General features: G+C 41.3%; 1 pseudogene; it reads left to right on the top strand.

The window, feature by feature from the left end:
• Positions 1-1,601: 1,601 nt before the first annotated feature.
• Positions 1,602-2,853, top strand: LOC102768797 (annotated as a pseudogene).
• Positions 2,854-7,258: the final 4,405 nt, after the last annotated feature.

The raw sequence follows: 7,258 nt of genomic DNA, 5'->3' as shown, positions 1-7,258 counted from the left end.
ACTGGCCCCTACACCTCAAAAAGTCTATTGGCCATCATTCATTTTCATTTCAGTGTCACATTGCAAGTCATGTTTTGTTCCTGTTCTTGGGAGAGGTAGAAATCTCAAGGGACACATTTATATTGTCTTCATGCTGAGTTCTTACTGAGCCTACCCATGAGGAAATGGCAAAGAGACTTTTTTCTTTAATTCCCATATACTATATTTCATTTTGCGGTTTCCAGTAACAATTGATATCTCAAGACCAAAAATTTGAAATATTTTCTATTACATTGAAATGCATTCCGCCTAAAGTGAAGTTCATATTATTTTATGAAATTTGGAAACTTTTATTTGAACAGAGTTCAAAGTAAGTAAAATTTGTCATCCTTTTTGTTGTTGTTGATATTCCTTGAAAACTCAATATTCAGTACTGATCCAATAGTAGTATATTTTTTGAAACATATATTATATGTAAAAGATTTGACTAATTCTTGCTAGTCCATTTTTGGAAAAGTCATGTTTGACAGAACCCAAATGTTAAAAGTGTAGTCTATTTCTAAAGATCATACAAAATAAAATTATTCAGATTAATGCCAAACCAAAGAAAAGAAATTACATCTAGAACTTATATCTACAGGAATTAAATGTAAGGGAATGGTTACACAACAGATGAAAGGATGACAATTCCTAATGGAGTGGTGAAAATGTCCAGAAATTAGCCATGGAAGGAGGCCTGACCCATCTATAGAGGGAGGAGAGGGTGTTATTGGAACCCAAGTGTTGTAGCCCTGCTCCCTCCAGCCTCCCTACCAACCGCAATAGATCTTGGAGGTGATACATGGAAGGGGAGAGATACCCTGGCTTCTCCCTACCTCTCCATTGCCCAGCGGCCTCCCATTGGCTGAAGGGAGAGATAGAAACACTGATGAGAGAGAAACATTGACCAACTGCCTCCTGCATGCCCCCTACTGGGGATCAATCCCAGAACCCAGGCATGTGTCAGAGCAGGAATCAAACTGGTGACCTCATGGCTCATGGACTGATGCTCAACCAGTGAGCTACACTGGCTGGGCAGTTATGCATTTCTTTTTTAATTTTTTATTGTTGAAAGTTTTACATATGTCTCCTCCCCCCCATTAACATCACCCTGCCTGCTCCCTCCAGTTATGCATTTCTTAATAAAACTAGAATAAAATAAATACCCACCATATTCACACTAGGGTATAATATAACAACTTTTATAGTCATCTTAGAAAATCTTTTTTAAAGATAATTTCTTTCTAGTGTAAAGAAAAAGAGAGCGCCAGCTGTCTCTTTTGACTATTGAAAAGGTAAGTTATGAAATAAAACCTTTAATACAGCATATGGTCAAAACAAGGTAAAAAATAAATGTTATTATTTTGTTGCCTTTTATGTTTAGTCTTTTTAAATTCTTACCTTTTTGAAGTCAGTAGTATCATCTAGATTCCACAATAAGTGTCTTGGATATAAAGTAAAAATGACTTGTCCTAATTATGGCAACCAACTGAGTCAAGTCAATATTATTAGGGTTCCCCAAATTTCTGTTCAGAGATTTAACACCGTCTACATAAAACTGTGCAAACAGAGACAGCCTCTCTTCCTGCCAGCAGCCACAACCCTGAGACACGATGGTGAAGGTTGGAGTGAACGGATTTGGCCGCATTGGACGTCTGGTCACCAGGGCTGCTTCGAACTCTGGCAAAGTGAATATTGTCGCTATCAATGACCCCTTCATTGACCTCAACTACATGGTCTACATGTTCCAGTAGGATTCTACTCATGGCAATTTCAAAGGCACAGGCAAGGCTGAGTACGGAAAGCTTGTCATCAATGGAAAGTCCATCTCCATCTTCCAGGAGCAAGATCCCGCCAACATCAAATGGGGTGATGCTGGTGCTGAGTATGTTGTGGAGCCCACCGGTGTCTTCACTACCACGGAGAAGGCTGGGGCTCACTTAAAGGGCAGAGCCAAGAGGTTCATCATCTCTGTCCCTTCTGTGGATGCCCCCATGTTTGTGATGGGTGTGAACCATGACAAGTATGACAACTCCCTCCAGGTTGTCAGAAATGCCTCCTGCACCACTAACTGCTTGGCCCCCCTGGCCAAGGTCATCCATGACAACTTTGGCATCATGGAGGGACTCATGACCACAGTCCATGCCATCACCACCACCACCACCCAGAAGACCGAGGATGGCCCTCTGGGAAGCTGTAGCATGATGGCTGAGGGGCTCCCCAGAACAGCATCTCTGCTTCTACTGCAGTGGTTCTCAACCTGTGGGTCGCGAACGACCCTTTCACAGGGGTTGCCTAAGACCATTGGGAAACACATATATAATTACATATTATTTTTGTGATTAATCACTATGCTTTAATTATGTTCAATTTGTAACAATGAAATCGGGGGTCGCCACAACATGAGGAACTGTATTAAAGGGTTGTGGCATTAGGAAGGTTGAGAACCAGTGTTCTACTGGCTCTGCCTAGGCTGTGGGCAAGGTCATCCCTGAGCTGAATGGGAAGCTCACTGGCATGGCCTTCTGTGTCTCCCCTCCCAATGTGTCGGTTGTGGATCTGACCTGCCGCCTGGAGAAATCTGCCAAATGCGATGATATCAAGAAGGTGGTGAAGCAGGAATCAGAGGGCCCCCTCAAGGGCATCCTGGGCTCCACTGAGGACCAGGTTGTCTCCTGTGACTTTAGCAGTGATACCCACTCCTCCACCTTTGATGCCGGGGCTGGCATTGCCCTCAATGACCACTTTGTCAAGCTCATTTCCTGGTATGACCATGAATTGGGCTACAATAACAGGGTGGTGGGCCTTATGGTCCACATGGCCTCCAAGAAGTAAGAGCCCCCTCGACCACCAACTCAGCAAGAGGAAGAGAGACCCTTAGCTGCTGGGGAGTCCCTGTCCCAGATTGATCCCTGACGCACTGAAAATCTCCTGACCACTGTTTCCACCCCAGTCCACCTGAAGGAAGGGAGGGGCGCAGGGAGCCCTACTTTGCCATGCACCATCCATAAACTTCACTGTACCCAGCCAAAAAAAGAAAAAAAAACAACCCTGTGAAAACAACCCAGAGAGGGCTTAGAACTGGGAGGAACCTGTGGAACCATCAACCTATCACTCACACAGGAAAGTGTTTCTCCCTAAAATATTGCTTACAAGTGTGGCCGTTAAGTTTTAAATGGAATTTCATTCCAATTTCTAGGCAAGCTGCCCTGGTCCTTATTCCCAGTCTCTCTCTAGAGCTCTTGACGAGGAGCCATATTTCAACACATTAAATAAAGAATCGTCTAATGCAAACTGTGCCACTCTAATTCCCATTGAAACTCCATTAAGCAAAGAAAAGCTGTCAAGTATAAAATCTGCTGATCCTTAGGGATGACTTGAAGGACATTTTCCCTTTAATGGTTTCAGGCTTTGCCAAGCCATAACTCACTGATATTTCTGTCAACAGCTTCATTAGGGTGTGTGTTTGACTTTCCTGAAAATGACATGATGGCAACTTTCCGTACTATGCAAAGTTATTGCCTTGAAGCCTCCATGTGGGAAAACAAAAGCTTTTAGTCTAGTCTGCTGTGAAAGAAGGCATTAGAGAACTTGGCTCCTGTGTCACAATAAACGTGTTTGCTTCTGAAGAAAGTTCAGGAATGAACCAGAGAGCTGAAAGCTTTTAATCACCAGAAACTGTAGTATTCCCCCTAAAGTGCTTTTCTTGGATTGCTTTTGTAGCATTAAGGAATTGACTTTAGTAATAAAAGTCTAGTAGGTTTCCAGAGTTAATGAAGACTGAAATTATTGATATAGGAAGAGAAGAAAGGGACTAGATTTGTTCTTATTTATTTTTCACCTTTTAAAATAATGTAGGAAACACTGGCATTGTGTTTCACATATTGTCTACCTACAAACCTAAAAGAAATAGCCCTAACCAGTTTGGTTCAGTGGATAGAGCAACAGCTGCTCTTTAACATTTAACAAATTCAGCTATTTTGCGGTTACTTGCTCAATGGCTATGAGTGCCAACAATCATCCCACATTCAAAGGCTGTTAAATCGTGTTGTTTACCCATATCTTCAGAAAAAAAATCACTTCTACTGTCGTGGTAAACAACCTGCTTCGCTATTTATAATGGTCTGGCCCTCTAGCAACTTCAGCGCAAAATTATAGCCAATTTGCCTACAAACGTCAGGTGGTCATAATAATCTGGCCACTCAGTGTATATACATATGTGTATATGTATGTACATATATGTTTTGATATATGTACCAAGAAATTTCACACACACACACACACACACACTTATGTTTATCTGAGAGGAAAAGCCAGCTACCAGAACTGCTGCTGGGACATATTAAGAGAGTCTAGAACTATGCCAACATTTAGTTTCTTATCAGGTTTGGGAGGGAGGGAACCTTGATCAAGCTAGAATTTGGAACTCTGTGCCATGAATCTCCTACCCAGACATAGATGCCTAGGAGTAGGACATTTATATGTTTCTCCATACCAGTTTCAGAATCTTCATTTTTTCCCTAAAGAGTTATTCTCAAAAAGAACTCAAGGCTTGAAATAGAGGACTATAGGGGCAGTTGAAGCACCCTTTAGACGTAAAGAAATCAGGGAGTCATTGAGAGGCAGATGCTGAGGAGAGAGAATGCTTGTTTGTCAACAATTTATAGGAATAGCAATGAACCTATGAGACCAAAGGCAGAAATGAGATGTGTAGGACAGCATCTGCTACCACCAAATTGTACTACAATCAAGAGACTATGAGGAAACCCAGGTAGGATGTTTTTCTATGAAAGGTGGCCTCCGTGGTCCTCACTATGTCTACAAGAGTGTAATATTTCCACAGATGAACAGGGGTGCCTCACCTTTGTGCGATGTGGGTTTCCCAAGCCACAGAGCCTACATTTCAGGTGTATGTGTAAGGAATTCAGGGACATGTGTTTTATTGAGGAAGCCCGGGGGACCAAGACAGGGCAGGGGAAGTAGTTCAGGGAGGATGCGGTCTCAGCATGAGTCTGTCTCCTGCCTGAGGCCGTGGAGAACTCTAGGGCAGGGACTCCAGTGTCCACCCAGCTTTGTGACAGGGGCAGTCTTATGTATCCCTGTGAGGCTGGCTGCACACTGCTCTGGCTGGGGGTGCGGGAGGGAGCAGAGAGAAGGGAGGCATAAACTCTCCAGCAAGGTGGCTTCCACCTGCTGAGCAAATTCTCTAGAGAAGGATGCTGCCATGAACTATTAGCAGCCAACACTGAAAGGGGACCAGGGCAGGGTATTAAAAGCACACATTCCAGTGCTCCATGAATGCACCTGATACTTTGGTGGAGTGAAAGAGCATTCATTGAAAGTTCTTTTCCACTGTAATTCTTCCTACAAAGTTATGAAATAAAAAGACGTGGGTCAGGCACTATTCTATCTTATCTAACACTTAAAAAACAAAAAAACAAAAACCCCACATGGTAATTTTTGTTTTCAAACCACAAATTTATCAACTATTCCGTTTAAGTTTTTTTTTTTAAATTTTAATATTTTCATTCCAACTGTTTTTTCACTGTAAAATACCCTTCAGGCCATGGAGAAAATTAAGAATTTTGTTGCCCTAGCCATTTTTGCTTAGTGGATAGAATGTTAGCCTGTGGATTGATAGGTCCCAGGTTTGATTTTGGTCAAGGGCACATGCACCCCGTTGTGGGCTTGATACCCAGTAGGGGGCATGCAGGAGGCAACCAATCAATGATTCTCTCATCCTTGATGTTTCTACCCATCTCTCTCTCTCTCCCTTCCTCTCTGAAATCAATAAAAATATATTTTAAGAAATTTGTACACCATGTTTCTTATATATGAATAATTGTTTCTCTTCGGTATCACTGGGTTTTAGTATTGTCCTGTGTCATCATTAGTTTTAGAAAGTGGAGACCAGAGGATTCCACTCCCTCAAAACAAACAAACAAACAAACAAAAAACAAACAAACATCTGAATACTTACTAATTTGTCTGAGGATGAATTAGGGGAATCTGATGTCATCCTATTCAGGGCCCAATATTATTAGAGTATTTGGCATAGAGGGCCCTGAATAAAGGCTGAAATTACATTCAAGATCATCATTTATTCAGAATTTATTTGGATATAGGGCCTTTATAGAGATAATTAGGGTTAAAAAAGTCATAAGGGTGAGTTTCTAATTCAATAGGGCCAGTGTCCTGATAAGAGAAAGAGACAAATGGGATGCACAGGAGAAAGGCCATGAAAGACACGGAGAAGATGGCCACCTGCAAGCCTAGGACAAAGGCCTTAGAAGAAACCAAACCTGTTGACACCTTCATCTTGGACTTTCAACCGTCAGAACTGTGAAAAAACACACATTTCTGATGTTTAAGCTACCACTCTGTTGTATTTTATTATGCAGCTGTAGCAAAATAACACACACCTACATACATGGTATATTGGGCCACGTGTAAAGTGCTTTTCATAAGAAATAAGTTGTAGTCAAAGATGTTTAAAAACCCCTGAACTAGACCTGGGTCAGGTCAACCATGAAGCTGTATTTAACTCTGAATTTAATAAGAATAATGACTTAATATCTTTTAAATTCCCTTTATTATTCTTACTCTTAACTAAGATTATAGTTATGGAATGTACCCATATGTTGGCTGTAATATATTAACATTTCTTGTGGATTTTATATCTCAAATGCAAAGAGCCCGAAAGGGTAGGTTGGGCATTGAAGGCATATTTTATAACAGCCTTGTGTTTTATATCCTCATTTATTTAAAGTTGTACTATGATTATGATTAGAAAGCAATTCATGCTCATTGAGATGAGGCTTCATCAATGTCACCTACCTGAGGATGTGGTTGTCAGGTTCTGCAAGTGTCTCCTCTAACACAGGTGAGCATCCCTTGAGATTCAAGCCTTTCCTGGATACAGGGTGGAAAGAAAAGATTGCCCCATCAGAGGTCTTTTATATATAGAGAAAGATGATCTAATTTAAACAAAAATAAACCTTTCCCAATGTATTTCTAAATAAAGTCTGGCATTGTTAATGAGAAGGTAAAGTATATATATCCATTGGAGATTTCGCTTGTATTCCCACCTGCGGTAAACTCATTTAAAGAATTTTTTTGCTTCCAGAATTTTAAACAATTCTGGTCTGACTGGTGGGGTTCATTCTCCACCAGCTATTTCCTTTAATGGACTCTCTCCTGGATGTAGAATTCCTTCCTGGGTTGCCCTGAATCACGTGCT

Source organism: Myotis davidii, unplaced genomic scaffold, assembly GCF_000327345.1.
Source record: "Myotis davidii unplaced genomic scaffold, ASM32734v1 scaffold629, whole genome shotgun sequence".
NCBI classification, from domain to species: domain Eukaryota; kingdom Metazoa; phylum Chordata; class Mammalia; order Chiroptera; family Vespertilionidae; genus Myotis; species Myotis davidii.
Note: the sequence above shows the minus strand (reverse complement) of the source record. Positions and strands in the feature narration are given on the sequence as shown.